The 23,648-nt window shown below is 33.2% G+C and overlaps 1 long non-coding RNA gene across 2 annotated transcripts; it reads left to right on the top strand.

The window, feature by feature from the left end:
* The first annotated feature begins 11,769 nt into the window (after positions 1-11,769).
* LOC147846371 (uncharacterized) lies at positions 11,770-15,297 on the top strand. 2 transcript variants are annotated; one of them, XR_015478007.1, is made up of 7 exons: positions 11,770-11,814; positions 12,374-12,446; positions 13,406-13,463; positions 13,553-13,646; positions 13,770-13,927; positions 14,023-14,118; positions 14,293-15,297. It is a non-coding gene; the product is annotated as an uncharacterized LOC147846371 (long non-coding RNA). The 2 variants fall into 2 exon arrangements; XR_015478006.1 differs by lacking the exon at positions 12,374-12,446.
* The last annotated feature ends 8,351 nt before the right edge of the window (positions 15,298-23,648 follow it).

The raw sequence follows: 23,648 nt of genomic DNA on the forward strand, positions 1-23,648 counted from the left end.
TAGCAAAATGTCAGCATGTGCTCAGTGAACTGTATTTTCCCCCAAACGGCATGATAATACAATAGCTTATAACTTAGCAATCTGCATTTACAAAGTAGCTTCTCCGGCACTGCTTGTCAGACAGTGCCCTGGGACTTAATGCTGAACAATTCTGTGCCTTTTTCCAGATTTGAACTGCACACACAACATGCATAAACGAATAATAGAAATGCTTTACAACACATTACGTGCAACGCATTGTTAAGAGATGCTTAACAAAGAACTTGCATTATAAATGATAAAGCCGGCTGATCACATTACAAGCAGAAGTCATAGGAAGTGTCAGCAGTGAGATTTATATTATGTCCTATAATCATTCAAATACTACTGTACACTGATGACTTAATATATGTTTACATTTTCATTTTATACATTTCAATTTCATATACATTTCCACTTCATATGGTATGGATTATGAGCTGTTTAATTATGGGGACCAAAAAAAATCTAGACAAGGTCAAATATCACTGCAATTTATTTACTTGTGAATTGACAACATGAATACGATGACTACACACACACACACACACACACACGCACACGCACACACACACACTGAGACTGCTTGACATTTATCTGAATTTGTTTGGTATGGGTTTGAAGGATATAATCATATTTATTTTATTATTGTTTTATTTTCTGATCATATTTCCATCACGTAAAATAAAAATGTCATTTTATGTAAATTTGGCCATAAATTGACTATTGTCATTTGCAGAAAATAAAAAATTCATAATAATAATCTTTTATTTTTTTCCACCAAATATTACACCAAATATTGATTTACAAATATTTCTAAGCTTTTCTAAAATTAAAACAATGACTTTGTGTTGTCTAAAAATAAAAGAGCTAATAATTCAGGGGGGCTAAACATGTTTTAATTTTTTTAGTTTTTGGGGATAATAATTTATGGGGGATAATAATTCTGACTTTAACTGTATATATATATATATATATATATGTATATACATGATATATATATGTATATATGTATATATATATATATGTATGTGCATGAAATGTGTAATAACCAGACAAAAATTTGCAAACATTTCTTTATCAGCATCTTACCTCGTGAAAGAGAAATTAACATTTGACAATATAGAAAAATATGGTTTCTTTTGTAAAATTAACAAACTACACAAATTAATGTTAACAAACATTTTGTAAAATAATAATGAAGAAACAAAACTAACACAAATTAACAATTGTATTTTAACAAACTAACATTAACAAAAATTAAGAAATACTAAATTAATTCACCCATTGCATTAGCTAGTATTATTAAGGCTTAGCAAGTAATTTACAGTTTTACACAATGTACTGCTTCCACACATTCTGAAAACATTGTCTCGTTTTTTCAAAACTTGTCAGAATGAAGCATTTGCATTAAATGGCAAACACGCCTTTCATAATAGTAAATGTTTGGATAAACCATGTAAACAGTGTTGTTTTAAATGGAAAGCTCTTTGCTCTTTCTTGTTTCTACCTTTCAATACAATATTCTACAGCGAAAATAATATGCTGAGAAAACAGTAAACACCAACGCAATGAAGGAACAGAGAATATTTATTAGGCCAAACACTAATTAATTAATTTTTTTTTTTTACAACAAAAACATATTGTGTGTAAAAAAAAAAGTGAAAGCATATTCTCCAGAATACAGTAAAGAACACAATGGTTTGTGTGTAGTCTCAGGGGAGAAGTGCCGTTGCCTGGAGAAGCTTTACAAACTAAGGGTACATTATACTTTACAGCACCAGGCTGAGAAGAATTCCTCTAATCTTTTCTAAAGAAAATTAGAATTTAGGATTCAGAAAATGTGAATATGCGGGTGGCACATTTTTTTGTTGGACCAGAACAGCCCCCTGTCCTTTCACCTTTAACTATACTACGGTAGGCCTATACTGCAGTAATGCAGCAATTGGTTAGTGATCAGTTCAGAAATTAGTGTTTCCACATTTGAGCAGTTTGTGTGTGTGTGTGCACGTGTTTGTGTGTGTGACCTTGTGAGTGAGTGTTGCATTTTGATTAGATGGGTTTGGAAAAGAAAAAAAGTAGCTTCCTCTTAGATACTTGTGTTTTCAGAAAATAAATGTGTGTAGTGTTTTGAAAAAAGAAGTTCAGGGCTGAGAAATTATTTATAGTTTTGGAGATTTGCTGTGCAGTTTTGCATTTTCAGTGAGAGGTTTCTGAGATTGTGTGACGTGAAAAGATTTTGTGTGTAAGCAGTTGGAAAAAAATTCTGTAATAAATTGTATTTTTGATTGCTTTATTTTATGTGAATCAATAAACAGCCATGTACTGTCCAAACATGAACACTTTACTGACCCATAAGGCCATTTACACTGACAGACGACATGCCAATTACAACATGATGAAAGTAGTGCATCAGTATTATATTATTAAACTTTCTTTTTTTAAATAACCGCAAAGTAAGCACTTCTTCAAAAGCAGTGTCTACTGAGAGAGCGTGTGATTTCGGACACAGCAGTGAATGGTTTTAAATGTGTCCCAGGTTTCTCAGTGCAGTCAAGCACACAGGTGCAGCGTGAGGGAGTTATTGCAATTAATTAAGCCGGGAACAGATGAACCCTGTGTGTGTGCCCTAAAGTAAGTGTGTATGTGAGGGAAGGCGCAGAGGAGTGAGCACTAATTAATTAAGTCAGTTTTTTGCCGAAGTGTAATCAGATGGACCTCATTAAGTATGCAAAGCCCACATTCAGAGTCAATCATGATATCCTAACCTGCGACGTCCAAACCATCCATTAAAAGAAGTTTCACCAGGATGATCCCACTCCAACTGTGTGCACGCAAAAGTGTTGTTGTAATTATTTCATTCTGATGTTATTCTTATTTTTTTGCAGGGCAATTTAGAATTTATTTTAAATAGCTATTTTATTTAATGTTTTCTTAATTTATAGTTATTTATTGATGTCATTAAATATAATGTTTGAAATGTTAACATGACTTAAATGTTTCATTTAGTAAATGGATGATCAGGACATGAAATTTAGCAGATTCTTTTACCAGATGTTATTATTCGATTGAATGGACATTATCAGTGGTTATAAGCTGATAGATATGGAGCAGTAGGGGCCTTCTGTGTCTTCTAGGCTGTTATCATCAATCCACATGGTTAATCAGCTATAGATCACATACAGTTGCGGCTGGAAGTTAACAAGAATTATTTATATTACTTATTAAATTTCCCATTAATTGTATTTTATTATCATCCATCCCCACCTCAACCCTAAACCCAACCATCACAGTAATGTTAAAACAGATCCAAATCTGGAGCCTTTTCTATTAGTATAGCTGATTAACCATGTGGATCGATGATAACAGCCTTCTGAGCCTACCAGCCCCTACTGGCCTATATCTATCAGCTGATAACCACTGATAACACCCATTTAATTGAGTGATAACACTGGAATCGGGTGCATATCTCAGCTAAAAGGAAGCAGGGTACGATCATTCTTTACATTCTTTTAAAAACATTCTTTAAAAGTTGTGTAAATGTTAAAAAGTGATTATTAAATTACATTTCTGGTGCATTCTTGAAAGGTAAACTTAAAATAGTTAAATTAATTAATATAATTGAATCAAACTCTGGATTTTATATAAATGGAGTGTTCTAATAGCATTTTAAATAACAGTATGAAAATGGTGGCACAGTGGTTAGCATTGTTGCCTCACCGCAAGAAGATTGCTGGTTTGAGTTTGGCATTTCTTTGTCGAGTTTGCATGTTCTCCGTGTGCTGGTGTGGATTTCCTGATACTGTAAGTAAGGGACTAAGCCGAAGGAAAATGAATAAATGAATAACATTCTGAAAACAACTTATCATGGAACTGAAAAGTTTTTGAAAAATTTTGAGTGACACTATTATAAGCAAAATAGAATGTTAATACATCAACTTAAAAACTGGATGTTTAGAATATTCTTAGAACTTTCCACAATAGTAGCTTTTGAATTTACTTAGAACATTAGAGAAATGTTCTTACATGTAATATGGTTAGGATTGAATGTTCTAATATTGTATTAAATAAGTTCAGAAAATTTTAATGTAACATGCGTCATGAAAACATTTTGAATAATGTTCTTATAACAACAAAAAAGAACATACACCCTCTAAAAAATCTGGTTATTTTGAACATTCCAATAGCATAAAAACTTTATATAACTTAATGGGAACAGAAAGTTATTAAAATCTAAAATTGTAAGCTGGGTTTAAGCTGGTCCAGTGACAAGCCAGCCTAAATGAAAAGTAAACAGTTTCTTTTGTTGGACGTTATCAAGTTGTGTCTGTAGACTTCAATTGTAACACTTATTTTTAATGCTGCTTTTCTGAAAAATGTATTTTTTTTCTACTCCTGCACTGAATTATAAATCAGCCTTTCAGCAGCACTTATACTAAACTTCACAGTGTTATTCAAATCTGTAATCTAAAAGCTTTTATAGATACATGTGCATGCATAAATTGGCTAATTAAATGAAACATTTATATTTTAAAATTATAAGGAATTCTCAAAACTACCAAGATTCTGTAAAATCATTGTCTAATATGTTAAAAAATAATTTGGCTAACACTTTTATATAACAGTCCATGAGTGAATGTATTATTACTAATATGAACAAACAATTAACACAAGTAACAATTATTAAAATTAAAATGATTAATACATTTAAAACTGTACATTAATGATATTTAAGTTAAACAACATTAGTACTTGTTAGGGTAGCACTGTGGTGCAGTGTGTAGCAGAATCGCTTCACAGCAAGGTCGCTGGTTCAAGCCTCGGCTGGGTCAGTTGGCATTTCTGAGTTTGCATGTTCTCCGGGTTCTCTGGTTTCCCCCACAAGTCCAAAGAACATGTGGTATTGGTGAATTGGGTAAGCTCAATTTTACATAGTGTATTTGTGTGAATGAGTGTTTATGGATGTTTCCCAGTGTTGGGTTGCAGCTGGAAGGGCATCCGCTGCGTAAAACATATGCTGGATAAGTTGGCGGTTCATTCTGCTGTGGCAGCCCCTGATTATTAAAGAGACTAAGCTAAAAAGAAAATGAATGAATTAGTTCTTGTGTTCATGTTACCTGTCAGGAATCCTTCAGATTCATTCACTGCACCTGCACAGCCCCAATCACCAGAATTCTAATCACCTTCACCTGTCGTTCATCACCCGCTCACACTACATAAGCCTGGAACATTCATTCATTCACTGTTTGATCTACTTGTAAGAACTCTGACTCATTTCTCTCCAGCTCGATAACCCTTACCAGTTGTTGTATCCTGTTTGCCAGTCTGTCTGTTCACCAATTTGCCTGTAATCCTGACTGTGATCTCAACCTTTGATTTCTGAACTCAGTTTACCTCCATCACTATTATCTTGTTTCAGTTACCAACGTAAGTTAAGTCCTGTTTGTTTGGTTTTCTTCTGTTATGTTAGTATTGATGATATTTCTGATCTGAACAACCTTCTTTATATTGTTTGTGTAAGTTATCATTTGAATATCCTTTTCTCTCTTAATCCACCTTTGTCCTCTCTCTGATCCGTTACATTAACACATTACTAATTACATAACTAATTATAACAAACACAACTTTGGATTTTAATAATGCATTTTTGGATGTTGAACTATGATTAATAAATGTTTTACAAGGTTATTCCAGCTTAGTTAATGTTAGCAAATACTTTAACTAACATTAACTAATGGATCATTATTCTAAAGTGTTACCAAATTTTGTATGTGACTTCATGTAATGTTCAGATATTTGTGTTATAGCACATATTTAATGAAAACTGACTCCTTTGTATATTCAGACTAAAAAGAAAGCTATTTGTAATATATTATAGATAACACCATATACTGCAGGTTACTGATTGCTTCAAATGGTGAACTATACAATGATAACTATTTGCTACATTTTTTTTATACTATTCACCTGCAGTGTCTTGCCTTGAAAAAACACCAGATTCTTCCAATAACAATGTATATTCTGCAGCTCTGCAGAATAGTCAGTCATTCCTTTCAGTGGTCTGATTTTTCAAAGTGGTTATCTATGGAAAACACTGCAGTGCTTCTCAATCTGAAGATTGCATATCCTGACATCAAGCTCTGTTGAAGGCCATCTCAATTTGAAGTGCCCTTGAAGAGCAGCCTTCACTTCGAATCCTTCATTTAGTGCATTTTTAAGAATGCATCACGTCCTTCATGTTCTCCAATCACCCACAATTATTTTGCACATATTTCAGTTAATGAAAAGATTCAGGAAAATGAATGAGTATTGCTCATGTTCAAATTTAATATAACTGGTAATGAAGAATTTATGTTATGCTTTTTGTTTTGCTAAATTAATCACAACACTATGTTTTTCAAGATGGAAATAATTTGGGAGACCACAAGTGGTTAGTGAATATTTCTATTCATTTATAATTTTTTTTTACATTAAATTCATAATTTTCTTTGTGCATTAACTGCAAATGCTTTTGCAGTCTATAAATAATTAACCCAAATTCGAAGAAAATATGGTGAGTTATAACTTTTTTTTTATTATTTTTTTTAGATTGGTCCATATTTTTTTTCAGATCTGAGTTTAAAGAATGCAGCATCTTTATTAGACCACTCAATCTGATTTTAATCTGAAATATAATTGCTACTGGTTTGCTGGATTGTATGAAAATGAAATAGTAAACTTCATGAATTAACCTCCATTTGCAATATTAGAGAAATATTATTGCATGAGAATTAGGGCTGGGCGATACAGCACAAAAATCACATTAAAATGATTTATATATTTCGGTATTGATAATTATTAAACTTTTTTTAACAATTTATTTAGAAATTTATAATTTTCTTTTATTAATTTAACCATTTTTATTTTACTAAGATTAATAATGCAAATAATTATAATAGTCAAAAACAAAAAAAATCTTATATCTTATGTTATATTATATCTTATAACAAAACAAGAGGTGCTCGTGGCTGGGATACACAAGAAAAGAAACCAAAAAGCCACTCCCTTTTACCTAATACATCATTTTTATTTAATAATATAGTAATAATATTTAACAAAGTCAGGACCTTGGTTTAATGTCTCATCTGAAAGATGGTGCTCACTGAGCAGCTTAAAGTTCTAATCCATGTAATGTGGTGTTAAAACCCACATAGACCACAGGTTTAGCGCCCCGTGTTAGTCTCACTGGACTTTTAGCAGCAACCTAGTTTTCCCATGTGGTCTCCCATCCAACTACTGGCTGTGCACAGCCCTGCCTGGCTACAGTGGGCATGTAGAGTTGCTGAGAGCTAGCTGCCAGCTACAATTAGCTTACAATCTCCTCACTGTTGCTGTTTTTTTTTAAGGATTATTAGGATTCTTTCCCAGGTGTGCGCTAACACCTGGGAAAGATTAACATTTTAATAAAACATACATTTTAATAAAACTATAGCGATTCACTGAACTTTGTTACAGTGGTCCCTCACTATAACGCGATTCATCTTTGTGGCCTCAATGTTTCGCAGATTTTTTTTTACAGCGTACTGTGTTCTGCGGCCTGACTGGCTGTATAGACAATTGTTTAGTGTGCATGCAGCTTGTTAAATTTACAGAAATCTTTGATCGCTAGCAGTGTGACTCTGAAATGCTGTACTGTATGTTTGCAAGCTTTTTCCCCACAATGTCGACGAAATGTTCTGCACCATCGAAGGCACCTGCGGTAGCAACCAAAAGGCAGAGGAAGATGCTAACCATTGCACAAAAAGTTTAACTTCTGGACATGCTAAAGGAAGTTACATGGCTGTACGCAACACTTTGAGAGTGTTTAAACATTAGAAAAAAGTGTGAAAATGTTAATGCATGTCTGTGAAAAGTGTGTAGTGAGGGGTTTTACAGCCTTAAAACATCTATAATAATTGTTATAAAATAAAGCTGACACAGATTTTGCCTATTGGTTATTTTTAAAACGTAACTTCCACGAATAACAAGAAAACTGCAAATGAAATGATATGATTTAAATCAGTCAGCCATCAATTTATTAAAATAGCTATGAACTGCGTTGATATTGTACCCACCAAATGTTACATTTTTGAAAAAAAAAAGTTATTAACAAATACTAAGCATGAAGCTTTAACTGAAGCCAAACCTTCACTGGGACATACAAGGATTGTATGAAAATATACAAACAAGATTTTTAAAAATACAAATAGTCCACAATTTGCTAAAATAACCTTGCCATGAGATTGTTATATAAAAAATTATTACTTGAAAAACAAACAAACAAACAAACAAACAAACAAACATACAAACATACAAACAAACAAACAAACAAACAAGCACAAACAATAAGCACTACTAAAAAAACACTGGAGCATAATCAGATTGTGTTAAACATAGCTTATGCTGTAACAACACAGCTGGCACACAACATCTTAAAATGTTAATATTAGGTTAAATTTAGGTTGTGATGTCAAGTGACCAAACGTCAATGTCTAGCCAGCATCTAAGGACAACGTTGTTTTGACAACCAATAACTATGTCATATGACATTGACATTTGGTTGATTTTAGGTTGTGTTTGAAAGTGACCAGAATCTAACGAACCAACATCTTAAATCAACAACAAATTGACATCAAATACTGACATTTTATTCGTCAGGTATGGCAACCAAAATCCAACCTCAAGCTGTAACGTCATTAGACATTAATATTTGGTTGATTTTTAGATTGGACATTGGACATCGATGTCAGCCTGATGTTGGGTTCTGATGTCAAGCTGATTTTTATTTCCAAACAAAATGCAACTTCCCCACGATGTTGGGGTACAACGCCAATCTGACGTCATGTTTACTTCTGTGCTTGCTGGGAATGCATTACCCACCAATTGATTAAAAATGTTACATAGAGATGCAAAAAGTTATGAGTGTTTGGATAAATTATTTTTAGCAAAAAAAAAAAAAAAAAAAAAAAAAGCGTAATCAGGTTGTATATAAACATTTTAATAAGGCTTGGACCTAATTTAGACCCTCTTTATATTACACATAACTACGCTACTTATATTTAAATTAATCATTTCGTGATTTACATGGTACTGTAAAATTACCTGCATGTAACTACATCTGAAATTAATTTCTGTAATTATTTATATTACACTGTTGACCCATTCCTTACACACTGGACTTTTCTCCTCATAGACATTCATACGCACGCGAATGTGTCAGACCCAAAGCGCAAGGTCATGCGGCAGGTTTTGCAGTCCGCTGCGTTGGAAGGTTCAAGCTTGGTGAACTCTGACCTGCAAAAATCGCATCACATGATTACGTGAGACTTTTGAAATGTCCAATCATCTTGTTTAATCCCACCCCTTTTTGTGCCGTTGTACTACAGAATTTCGCATTCTCAAACTCTAGTGTGACCACAGCTTTGTCCGGCCCTTAAATCTACCCAATCTACTACCAAACCTGCCCCTAACCTTACTTGTATTTCACATAAGTAGAGTTTTGCAATACATTATGAACAAATTGAAGCAAACTGTACTTATTTTCTCATGTGAGTACCTAGCAATTAAGGTGATTTAATATAAAGTGGGAACCTTTAATGCTGAGAAAAAGTCAAGCCAAGAAGCCACTGTATAGGCTCCAGTCAGCCTCAAGAGAACACAGCCTTACAGTTGACAATATATTACATCATTCTTACGGGTAATTGAAAACTACTTTCATGTCCTTCATATCACACATGGCCTTACTCTGTCTTGTATCATACAAACGCAACTGTTGCCAACTAGCACTGCACCTCAATTAAACCAAAAATTATAGAGAAGTTCACTTTTATCATTACTGTAATACTGCCGGCTATTATTGCAGGCCTGCAGGGTTTGTTTAGGAGTAAGGTTTATGGTTTATCCCCATGGCTTCGCTTTTTTGTTCTAAGATTTCAACAAGTTCACATTTGAGATGCTGTGTGCTTCTCAGAGTAAAAGAACAGATGTGTTTTTAGCCGGTCATAACGTTGTTTGCTGAGGTGCCTTAAAACACCTGGTGTGAATATTACATGTGACAGAAGGGGCTAAAAAAAATCATGATGCAGAGGCGCTTTTTATTTCATAGGAGAACTCCGCTTGAATAAATTCTGGAATTGCATTTATTGTTGTTAGTTTAGTCTTCAGAACGTAGAGAGGAAAAAAACATCTTGCATAAAAATATTAAAATTTATTCAGCAGTAATTCAGTCCCATGACCTTCATCAGGCATGTTTTGGTCATTGGTCTGAAATGTTGCTGAATAAATTTTACAAACTTTTTAAAATATGCTCTGCGGTAAGGCTTTTCACTCCGCACTCGAGGGCGGCATGATATTGGACAAAAACTAACATTGGAATATTTAGATTGTCTGTGATATATATTGAGATTAAAAATATAATTTCACAAAATGACTATTTGGAATGAATTCATTATTTTACATTGAATGGGATTATTATGTAGAGATGTATCTGCATAAAATACAATACAATTGAACCGATATAAATAAACATTATAGTTTTTTGTAGAATCTAACAGTATTGAGGTACAAAAATTCAAATATGATAATACATAAAGTAACACTTTATAGTGTATAGCCTTCATTGTATAAATAATTTAAAGGTTTGGTCTAGAGTGTATTTTTGAGGCTTGGTTGTGTTTATAAGATGCAAAGCAATGTGTGCTCATGCTTCATTTAAAAAAAAAAAAAATCAGATTTTTTTTTTTCATATATCTTAATTCGTTTTTCATATATCGTTCCTCTGAAAGACCCGCCTTGAAGAGGCTTTGATTGGTCAGCTAACATAATGTGTTGTGATCGGCTCCATTTCAGCAGAAAATGGAGCCCCTGCTATGTAAATACTGTCAGTCAGTGTAACTGTTAGTGTAACTGGGTCTGAATTAGACAGAAAATGAAGAGGATACAGCTGAACCTCATTCATGCCTGCTCTCCAAAATCTGACAAGTGTCTTTCAAATATATTCGGAATAAGCATGTGTAAGTAATATGAAATGTTCAAGTATCTTTTGGGAGTTTATTATTTGAGATGTAGAACGCAGAGAAAGTGGCTGCATAGAGAGACAATGCTGTGCTGGTGAAAATTGTGGCTGTTTACAGTTGTTTGACTCTGTTACGACAGGGAGTGACACTGACAACAAGGTAGGATTCAAATGCAGGTTTTATTCAGAATAGTCAGGCAAGCAATGGTCAACACAGGTGCAAACAGATCTATACAGGCAGTCCAGAATCGTAGTCAAACACAGGCGAAGGGTCAGAAGGCAGGCGGCTAAACAGGAGAACTAGATAAACAAGGCTAAGATCAAAACACGGGAAACCAAGACCAGGATAGCGCGTTGTAATGTCACCTTACAGATAAACAAGACTCTGTGTGTTGAACAAAGGGGTATAAATAGTCCAAATAATCATTGTGTGAGTGGCTTCAGCTGCACTGTAAACCCTAATGCTGTAACTAATTAATTGAGTTGAGTTCTATTAACTTAAATCATTAAAATTCGTTTATCTTAATTAACCTTGATGAGTATTTAGAACTTTTTCTTATTTTTGAGTTTGTAAAAATTTAATCTTTCAAGTAAGGTGAACAATTCTGCTGGGTTTAATCTATACAAAATGTCTCTTTAAAGTTTCATTAACTCAAATTCTGTCAGCCTAGTGATTTTGCGTCTGACGTCATCCAGGTTCACGTACGTGCTCATGCTTCATTCGTTTTTTTCAAGATGGCGGATCGGCCTCGCTTCACACTACAGTAAGTAAAATATTTACAAATCCAAGAAATATTAAATGTATGTTTTAATTAATATAATCACAGTAACAGTTCAATGTAATGTAGAGTTAATCAGGGTGCGTTTACATGTCGTACATTACAGAAAACATGTTTAGCCTCACTTGTTGCTAACTAACGTTAACATTACTGTTTAAAAAGTTAGAATCAGTGCAATGTTAGCGTTAGTTGTAATGTGTTAACTCTGAATTTTAACAGAGTGTGATAAAGACAAAAATATTTTAAATCGGCAGATTACATTTTTCAAAAAAATTTAAATCTTGGCGCGAGTATGCCTTTTCTCAGCCTGTGCTGAAGTTGTCATGGAGACGTGCGCTCTCACAACCGCATGTCATGGCGCTGCGCTGAACTCCATCCAGTCTGTGAATGTGGTATTATCTTCGCGATCTGTAGGCACTTCGGAAACGAAAGGCGCAAGAAACATAACGTTAATCATAACTCAAATGATCTCCGCCTAAACACTTAACGGTATTTTCTGATGACGCGCAAAAACGTAGTCTCAAAACTTAACTGTCACACGCAGCTTGTTGCTTGCTGATCCATGTATGAGGATAGCCTGACAGAGAACATTTAAGCTGCGCTCCTCACCTGAGCAGGTACAGAGCAGAGCTTCATTTTACACTACCACATTAAGGTAAAGTTGGTTTTATATTCATACATTCATTTACTAACAACTTGTGACTCGCTCCATAAATTGTTTACCATGGTTCTTTGTCTATTCGTTCTGAAATCACATGCAAGTATGACATGAAAACAACATTACACTAAATGCACTATTTTTTTTTGACTGAACAATGTTGTACTTTGAAAGTCATTGGCTGCTAATATGATTTCACCATTAAGAATATGCAAAAATTACCTTTCTGAAATTATATTATTAAGGAGAAAGTCTGAATGTGTAAATATAAAACTAACTTTACCTCAATCACCAGCACTGATCAACACTTAATATTTCCTCGCGCTTAAGACGACATCTCTGCATATCAATGATTACCTGATTAATGCGATCAGTTAAATGAGTTTAAATGTCATTTAGGTCAAATGTATTTTAAAGGTATGATAAAAGTTTTTTTTTTTTTTTCAATCTATTTTTTAAAATGTCTACTCTGGAGAGAATATAAACAGCCTAAAAAACAAAGTATGCATATCTATAACACATTAATACAAAATTATGTTATTAAATAAAATAATAACAAAACAAAATATTCAAGACATGGTAAAGAAGACAGTTTTCTGATGTGCAAATTTTGTAGCTTAAAATATATTTATATCTTAAAAATATAAATATTTTAGTCTATATATTTTTACATCATTAGACAATAAGGTAAGTTTTGTTATTTCTAGCTTTTAAAATCAGGCCTTAAATTTCTTTGTCGTCCTATTCAGTTTTAGAAATTTCAATACTGTTTAAATTAAATCTGTGTTCATCGAATTAAAGCAACTAACATGATAATCAGCTCTATTGCTAACCGTTTTGGAGGTTAACGTTAGACATCAGGCAATTGTACTACTTCCACTCTCAGCTAAATGACACTGTGACTTTGTGTACATACAGAATTGAAGGTCGGGTGTTGCTGACTACAGATAGGTTCTTAAATGGAGGCATGTGAAAGGTGGGTAAAATATTTATTTTGTGCTACTATGCCTGGCATATCCAGATAAAATAAATATTACAGTGTATTTATCAATGATACTTTTGCAGCAAGGAAAGTGAAACTTCAGCTAGACCTTGAGTTCAGTTTACAACATGAAGATCCTGCTTTCAACATCTGATCAACACCTGATTTTCATCTGAGGTAAAAAATAGATAAGTAAATGAAACATAATAATAATATTAATACATTTTTTCTAGAATTGTATATTTTGTGGTGTGGGTTTGTTTAATGAAATTCTCTCTTGTTTCTTTTTGCTGTTTGCAGAGTACCAACATGTTACAAATGAGAATTTTCCCCACAAATTCTTTGCAAAACTGGACCACCACCTATTTCATTTGATGACAATTTTAAGGCAAACAGCATCCAAAACTGGCAAGACAGCAGATACCCTGGCTAATCTTTTAAAGGTTTATGATGAGCAGGTATGTTTGGGGTCACGTGTTAAAGTATACATTAAAATATAATTTGAATTATTTTTTTTTTTTTAATTTTTAAAAAATTGATTCTTGATTTCCAGGAACTGAATGATGTCAGTTCATGACGGACTACTGTTATCAGAGGTCTTTTGGTCTTGCTGCGTGAGCGTGACTTAAGATTCTTTAGGAACACCCTGGTAAGACTTCATTCATTCTTTTCACAATTAGGCATGTTTAATGAAAAGATGAAAGTTTTGAAAACTTTTACTTAATAACATATTTGTAATCACGAATAGTTGACGAATCATATAATATTGGCTCAGTCATTTTGATACTGTCCTTACATTAATATCCTTGAATTATGTTTTTAGATTGATAATCCTGCTGACTGAAGATGCTTTATTGGCCCTGCATTCACTGAGGGTCTCTGTTGTCCTGAAGAATGAATTGGACACCACCCACAGCACTCTTCCAGACCTTTCTTGTGTTGTATGGATTAATGTATGCTCTTCACATAATATATAGTAAAGGACTTTGAACTTGTGCAAAAAGTTTTGTTTGGCATGGATGATGGAAAATAAAAAGTCTCGTAGCATGGAAACCTTAAAGAATGAGTTGATGTAGAGCTTTTTTTTTTTTTTTAACTTAATAAAGACTGTCTCTGGGGTAGTAACTTCAAAACATTTATTTACCTTTAATTGGTAAGTATGCATTTTATTATATATAGGGATAGTTTGTCCAAATGTAAAATTCTGTCATTTACTAACTCTTCACTTGTCCCAAACCTGCTTGAATTTCTTGCTTCTGTTGAAGACAAAAGTTAAGTAAAGCTGACAACCTGTAACCACTGACTTTCTAATAGGAAAACAAATACTGTGGAAATCGGTGGTTACAGGTCTCAGCTTTTTTTTTTTTTTTCAACAGAAGAAAGAAACTCAAACAGGTTTGGAATAAGTAAATGACAGAATCATAGTTCAACCAAGACTGAATATATATATATATATATATATATATATATATATATATATATATATATATATATATATATATATATATATATATATATATATTGTAACGAGCGCACACATGCCACGTCGCCCTGGTCGCTAATTCAACCCAGCTGGACCATCATCAACACAGGATCGTTCACAGCTGGACGTCATCAAGTGGAGAGGCATATAAACCAAGCCCACGCAAGGAGAAGATGAGCTTCATTCACCCAATGACTCCATGCGCTAACGCTTGTCTCTCTGTCTCTCCACAGCAGACTCCAGCTTCACTTACTTCCCAGAGCACCTCACCTTGAAGAAGAGCACCGTTTACACCCCATTCACGTTGTAAATAAAGCACCCTCCGGGGACTTGTCTGTAAACTTATCCAACTGTGTCGCTGTTTTCCCTCTGCCTCGCTACAATATATATATATATATATATATATATATATATATATATATATATATATATATATATATATATATATATATATAATCTGCTCTCCGTTAAACAGAAATTGGGGGGAAAATAAATGGGGGCGAATAATTCTGACTTCAACGATATATATATATATATATATATATATATATATATACAGTTTCTGTGTAGTTTACACTAAACGAGTCACTTCACAGAAAGTGCACTTATTATTTTTTTAACGAATGCCTTAAGAGTAAGTTTTACACTTATTAATGTATTATTAAATTTTATCAAACTTATAGTTGTTTTTTCTTGAGGCTCTTATGTCTGATATCATATTTACATTGTGGGTAATTTTTATTAATTTCAGAATAGTGTTCATTTTCAATCTCTTTATGTCTAATAGTTTTTATTGTTTTAAGACATTTGTAATTGCATAGGAGACAAATTTGAAAGTACTGTTGGACATTTTTTCTTTAACAATAAATGTCTAAAATGGTATTGTCTGTGTGTTTTAAATTACAGATTTATTTTGACAGATTTATGGGGTTTAAAGATTAAAATAATGGCTAATTTTATTTGTGAAACTGATGATGGAGAAGTTAATTTTAAAAAATGCTATCAAAATATATGAGCTGGGTGACTAAGTATGTAAAGGTGAGCTAAATAATTAAAAATAAGTTAATTGCTATTAAAATGTATGAGCTGGGTGATTTAAGTATTTAAAGTTGAAAGAAATTAAAGCAATTAAGTTAATTGGTATTAAAATGTATGAGCTGGGTGACTAAGTATTTAAAGTTTGGAAAAATTAAAACAATTAAGTTAATTGCAATTAAAACGTATAAGCTGAGTAACTTGGGTATTTTAAGTTAGGTGAAGTGTCTTGCATGAGTACAACAAACTCAAAACTTAATCTTTCTGTTTACTTAAAATAGATAATTTCATAACTTAAAAAATTTGACGTAACTGATTACCTCAAATTTTTTGAGTTTTGTCAACTTATTCGGGATTACAGTGTGTGAGAGTGCAATCAGTGTGGATCTGGAACCAGTTGTGTGTGTGTGGCATGACTGGGTGTTGTAGTAAATAACATGGCAGATATGTAGTTCAATGAGTGTGAATGTTTGTGTGTGAATGTTTACCAGCGACATCTGGTAGTTGTTCACTGGTGAACATGACAGACTGATAAAAATGTAGTTGTAGCTAAATTGTTAATAGTGCTAAACAGCATTTCCCGTTGTTTACATCCTTGTTTACGCCCTTACTACAACATACTGTTAATGCTAGAAACTATGCATTTACCAGATCAATTGTAACAATTAAAAATACTTACTGTTACTTCGTCTATTATGGTTGTCTATTATGAATCGTCTATTATAGTTTTTAGCTGAATCCAGCACTGAATTGGGAGAGATTCTGGAAGCAGTCCTTTGTCAAATGCTAGCTATATATAGTTTATAATTCTCTGGAGCATAATTAAAATTACATTTTTAAGCACTTCTGCCTTTGTGTTGTGTCCTTTGGAAGCCCCAATTTCACTTTAGCTTTCTCTGCTACATTATAGAATTACAGCGCCTCTGGCCACTCCCTGTTGCTATGCGGAGTGTATGCGCATGGTGAATGCACGTAACATGAAGCATTTGTGATCTCACTAGCCTGGATGAATTTTTTTTTTAGCCCTCAAATTTCATTCGCTGCTTTGCTAAGCTAACTCTGTTTAAGCCAATGTCTTTCTTTGCATTGAACTTTGGGTGTATTACATTCAGGGATGTTGTTTATGTTTACACAGCTACATTACACATCAACTAAAGTTTAAAATGTGATATTATAGTGGACCACCCCTTTAATACAAATATTTTTGTTTTATATAGACCTCTTATAACCTATTAGCTTAAGTTTGGCTAAAACACAGTCACAGGTCTTAAAAACACATCAATTCTTCCGGAACTTTCAAGTGTATTTTGGGGTTAAACTTTACTATAATCCCAATTTGACATTACTGATCCTGCGATTTGACAGCAGAAAAAAAACCCTAAACAATGTTTTTTGATCCTAAAATTTGGTGACTTTTCCCCCTAAAATTACCCTATTATTAGAAAAAATGAATAATTTTCTGGTTTATATTTTCATGAATGTTTAACACATTTAGAAAACAAAGGTTGTCCTTAGGTACAATTTTGACCCGCCAGTTCTAAAACCATTTTTATAACACAGAAACTATTGACACACACACATACACACACACACACACACACACACACACACACACACACACACACACACACACACACACACACACACACACACACACACACACACACACACACACACACACAAAACTTTTATGAATACTGTCTTGCTAAAAACTTAACACATAATTAACATTAGACTATATACCCTTTGCTTTAGTCAAAAACAAATGTTGCCCTCTGATTAAACATTGATGAAAGGCTGCACACTAATAAAGGAAAATCTAAACATTTACAGAGATTGTTGAGATGAGACTGCTTCTCATGCAAAATAGATTTGAGGATTGAAATAATATTTATCTGCTTTATTTCAGAGATTTAGTGAAGGAAAACTGTGCATATTGAATTCTAGGACAACATAAGGATCATTATATATATATATATATATATATATTCATAATTTATTATATATTTTAGCATATATGTTTTTTTTGTATATTAGAGCATATATTTTAGCATAAATGTGCATATTTAGCATATATTCTAAAGAATATTTAAAGGGATAGTTTACATAAAAAAATGAATATTTCCTCACCATTTACTCACACTCAAGTGGTTGTAAACCTTTTAGATTTAAGCGAGTTATCCCTTTAATAGTTTAAAAAAAACTTCTATTCTGGCTGAAAGAAAAAAATATTCTTTATAAATTAGGATACTAATCACCATAATGTTTTCAAATTAAACACATAATAATAATAATAATAATAATAATAATAATAATAATAATAATAATAATAATAATAATTATTATTATTATTAGTAGTACTTTTATTGTTATCGTTATTATTGCAGTATTTCTTTTTAAATCAGCCATTGATTTCATTATATAAATTTAGAAACAATTCCTAAACATAATAAATTATTATTAGATTTTTCACAGTGCTTGTGTGTGTGTGTGTGTGTGTGTGTGTGTGTGTGTGTGTGTGTGTGTGTGTCCCTAGAAACTCTTCCACTCCACAGACTCGTCACATAACTTTTCCTCCTGACATCCTCCTGACTATCAGCGCTGACATTCGTCTCAGGCTGAGCTCCTGTGAGGTGGAGGTCCTCTGTCGGGTCGACTGCCTCTCACTCATCTCTCCCACCTACAGCATTGCTCTCAGTCTCTCAGAGATACAGATATGCAGATTCCACGTTATTTATGAAACACGGGATATGGTCCCATCTCGCTTCAAAGCCTTTTGTCAGCATTTCTTTCCCTTCTCTTCTCTGCTCTCACATCACATCTCTGTGAATCAAACCTACTGCAGCAGCCTTAAAACAGCTAGGCCTGATTTCTAAAATGGTGGGCAAACTGATTATGGGGTTTTTATTGTTTATATTGCACTTAATACTACTTTCGTTTACTACTGTTCATAGGATGTACATGTTGGATGTGCATACAGTGCACGTGTTGAAAATTTCACTGGATGTACATACGCATTGGCTGATTTTAACAGCATGTACTGTACACTGCACACTGTTTTCATTTGTTTAAATTGCTTCTTAATTACCAGAGGGTATCAGTACTGAATCAGGCAGTTGTTTCACGGTCTGAAAATAAAGGAGAAGAAGGAATAACAATAACAAACTACTGTAGACAGAAAATCTAGTAGAAACGTGTGCTGGGGATTGTTTGTTAACCAATGAAATAGGGTTTAATTCTTTCATGCGTAAGTTCTAAATACACCAGCTGACTCCCTTTTTTTTTATTGACTTATTTTAAGGCTATCTCACAGCAATTCCCAACTTTTTTGTTTAGTAGCTAATTCGTATGAAATCATATGATCTCATTCGTACAATTTAGTATGATTTGCTCATCCCCCAAAGACGGTTTAGAGGCGGTGTTGGGTGCCAGGCCGCCATTTGAAAATTTTACATTTTCGTACGACTGAACTCATACGCTCATACTAATTTAAACAGAATGGCCTCTAAACTGACAAAACGTAAAATAGTCACATTTCCTCAGGAGATCAGGGTGGTTACTTGGAACGCTTGTCTTTAAAGTTCCCATAGTGATGCTTAAAGATTATGACATAATATTTCGCAGCCCCATGCATATATCATTTTTGTTTCTGTTTTCCTTTTTTTTTGCCAATACTGACAAGTGAAAACGTGAAAAACTAATTGTTCAGTTATATTTAAAAATAGATATAGCCATCTTTATAGCGATCGTAGTGTGTTTTTGTTACCTTTTTATTTAGTAGTCAATTCATATTGATTTGCATTTTATTCATACATTTGTTAAGGTTAAAGGACATTCCTTTTAAAATTTTTACATTTTAATAAGAATGAATTTGCCAAAAAGCTACTTTTCTAACCACATTTAAAACAAACAACTGTAAACTGAAACAAAAGTGTTTATTACCAAATAAAAGAGAACTCACTGCAATTCATAACTTTTAGATTTAGTTTCAAATTCGTATAAATCATCTCATTCATACAATTTAGGACGATTTGCTTTTCCCTCCAGTGATTGTTGGGTTTACAGGAGGGGTTTGGTGCCACACCTTTTTAGAATCATAAATTTTTGTACGACTGAACTCATAAAAATTTGTACAAATTAGCCACTAAACTGACAAACGTAAAATAGTTTCACTTCCTTGTGAGATCAGGCTGGATTAACCAACACAATCTTACAGCAATTGGTAACTTTTTTTTGTCGCCAATTCGTATTAACTTGTACAATTTGATTTGCACATTTTAGTATGATTTTCCAACACAATCTCACTGCAATCCGTAACTTTTTGTTCTAGTGGCTAATTCGGATGAATTCGTACAATCTAATAAGTACAATTTAGTACGATTTGCTCATCACCCAATGACAGTTGGGGTTAAGGATGGGATTGGGTGCCAAGCCTTCTTTTTAAAAATATGAATTTTCGTACGACTGAACTCGTACGAATTAGCCACTAAACTGACAAAACATAAAATACTTACATTTCCTTGTGAGATAAGGCTGGATTTTCTTTTCTCCCAATAATGGAGTAGGGCTGGAGGTGGGTTTGGGGATTGGGGACTTTCCTCCTTTTAAAATTTGTATGTTTTATTACAAATAAAATAGCTAAATAGGCACTTTTCTAAAACATATAAAATAGTTAAGTTTCCTTGTGAGATCGGGCTGGAACTACCAGAATACTATAACTACTAGAATGGCCATACGCTCATTCTGACTGTTCATACAGTATAAGATTGTACCAACTTGAATTTCTGTCATGTTATATTTAAATTCAAAGCTACTTTTGATATTTTGGAATTAAGCTTTGAATGTCTGTCATTAAATTTTTTATTAAAGTAATTACCCTAAAAAAAATCTCTTTATGGCCTATCACCTTTCATGTCTGAAGTAAAGTTGTTTTTGCTATCAGAAAGTTATTTTTGTTAGCTGAAAGTTGCTTGGCAACAGCAGCACGCATATTCAAAGACTCTGGAAAAGTATAGTGCACGCTAAAATTTAAGTTGTCAATTTCCCCATTATGGCAATTCAACTTAAATATGCAAATTTAGAAGTATGAAATATACAAACATTTAGGAAAAGTTAGGGTGTTTTTGTAAAAAAACATGGATAGTTTTTTTTTCTTCATAAAACTATTAAATTTACTCATTTAAAAAGGGTCAAAATGATAATGCTTCAATAGTTCTAATGATCAAATATACCTGAAAAAGTAAGAAAATTAAGTGGGCCAATAATAATTGTGTGCTCATGGATGAAACATTTATAGACAAATCTCTATAACTTTTGGCTTTTCACAGATAGGGTCAGAATGACGGCTGAAAGAATTATAGTTGAGTTAAAAAGACCTGAAGATTGTAAGTGAACCTCAAGGAACATATTTAAAATTTAATTACTCATTTAGTCTAAACCAATTCCTGAAGGGCCACTGACTTGTAGAATATAACTCTAGTCCTAGTTAACAAACCTGAAACAGCTAATTAAGGTCTTCAGTCTGTCTAGAAATTGGACACCTGATTGGACACCTCTGTTCTAGTCTCTCTCTTTCTGACACTTTCTGTTATAATAAGCCACATCATCTGAATATATAACGTGCTGTTAATTTAAGTGTGAGTTTTTTCTTTCAAACTGAAATATGGTTTAGCAGTATATCACTCAGCATTAAGCTGTTGGCACATATCATTGGCCTTCTGCCACTTTGTCATTTTGAAAATGGCACACAGCCCCTAATTGTGACACTTTGAAAATAATTTCTTCCAGGGATTTCCTACACTGCTGTCAATTAAACGCAGATTTTCAGAGCATGCCTAAATATATAGCCCACTCTGTAGAGTCTTTTCTTTTCTTCTTCAGGGTTGTGTTTGAGTTATGTAAAGGGGTTTCACTTACAGTTGTTCGTGTAGTATGAATGCAGAAACAGCATGATGCTACAAAATTGCACATTTCTTGTCTATTACCACCCTCTGCTTCTTATACCACAGTGCCGTTCGAACAGCAGCTTTGTGAAACATTAAATCAGAAGTCAGAATTGGCTGCACCTGAAACGGTGACAAATAAATGCATTTGAGAAATGTAGAAAAAAGGAAGAAAGTATAGGCTTTAATGGAAAAGAAAAATGGATTTCACTGAAAGCTTCAATCCAAAGCTGTACTGACTGTATGTAATGGCAAGTGACACCCTCAAGAAAAAGTGTTAACTTTTAGTATTTACTTTTAATATTTATGATAGATAAAATAGTTCAGTTTGTCGTCATTTTAGTTCAAGCCTTTTCATCAATTATATACATGTGTGTGTGTGTGTGTGTGTGTGTGTGTGTGTGTGTGTGTATAAATATATATATATATATATATATATATATATATATATATATATATATATATATATATATTTATTTATTTATAAAATTTTTTCAATTACATTTTCTAAAATGTAATTGTTTTCCAGTATGGGTTGCAGCTGGAAGGACATCCACTGTGTAAAACGTGCCAGAAAAGTTGTTGGTTCATTCCATTGTGGCAGCTCCTAAGTAGGACTAAGCCAAAGGAAAATGAATGAATGAATGTATAATTCGATTAATGATGATTATTTTAACAATTTAGAATTTAATTAACAATTACTACGCTTTCCTGAATCTGGCTAAAGGACTATGTCAGCGTAGATTGAATACCTCCCTTTTTGACTTTGTCACATTCAACTGATCAGCATTTTCCAGTAGCTTGACAGTCTGTCACCTGTTTTCAAAAAATGTACCTTTTCTAGTAACAGCCAAATATTTTTTCCAACAGGTTGCAGTGTTGCATGACAAAATGCCACATTGTTGATTCTATGTCACACCATATTGTGCATATAACTCTACAGCTGAGTGAGCAGGGGCCAAGGAGATTCTACAATATTACCTAAAATAAAATAAAATAAAATAAACAGTTAACGATTAACTCTCAAAAGAGAAGCTGTTAAATAAACTTTTTTTTGTTTTTTTGTTGAGTGCACAAATGCGTTCTTGTAAATTATGATTGAATCACTGATGACACAGAGGATTTTGATGATGTTTTTCATGTCACATCCAGGAGATGACAGAGAGGAATATGTACAAACTCCAGGTACTGTATGTTTATTGACATACTGAGAAGTGATGTGCAATGCTGCTATGGAAATGGGTAAGGCTTTGCTTATCTTAAAGTCTTTGCAGGTAATCTGTGTGAGCTGAACACAGACAACACAGGATAAGGAGACAAGAGGAAGACCAGGGGTGCGTTTTCCAAACAATGACATAACCCGTGGCTGAATTTTCATAGTACGATGCATCGTTTGAGAAAAGAACGATGTAGTGAGGAGTGTTTCCCAAAACTGTAGCTGCTTTGTCGCAACTCTATCGTTTGAACTTTGTTAGTTATAATGTAAAATGTCTATAATGACGCTCTAAACAAGGTTGAGTAACTACATCTTTGGAGGGAAACACCATATTTTTTTGAGCAAATTATATTGTTTTACACGCACAGGCGTTAAAAACATGCACTCATTTTTTATATTGATTGAAATTTATTCAAATGGCACATATAAGGCCAATGTTCTTTTACAAATATTATTGAGAATATTCCATATTCTATTGTAAAATATAAAACCACTTAGCTAAC

The sequence above is a fragment of the Danio rerio genome, chromosome 2 (genome assembly GCF_052040795.2).
Source record: "Danio rerio strain M-AB ecotype USA chromosome 2, GRCz13ab, whole genome shotgun sequence".
Taxonomy (NCBI): Eukaryota; Metazoa; Chordata; class Actinopteri; order Cypriniformes; family Danionidae; genus Danio; species Danio rerio.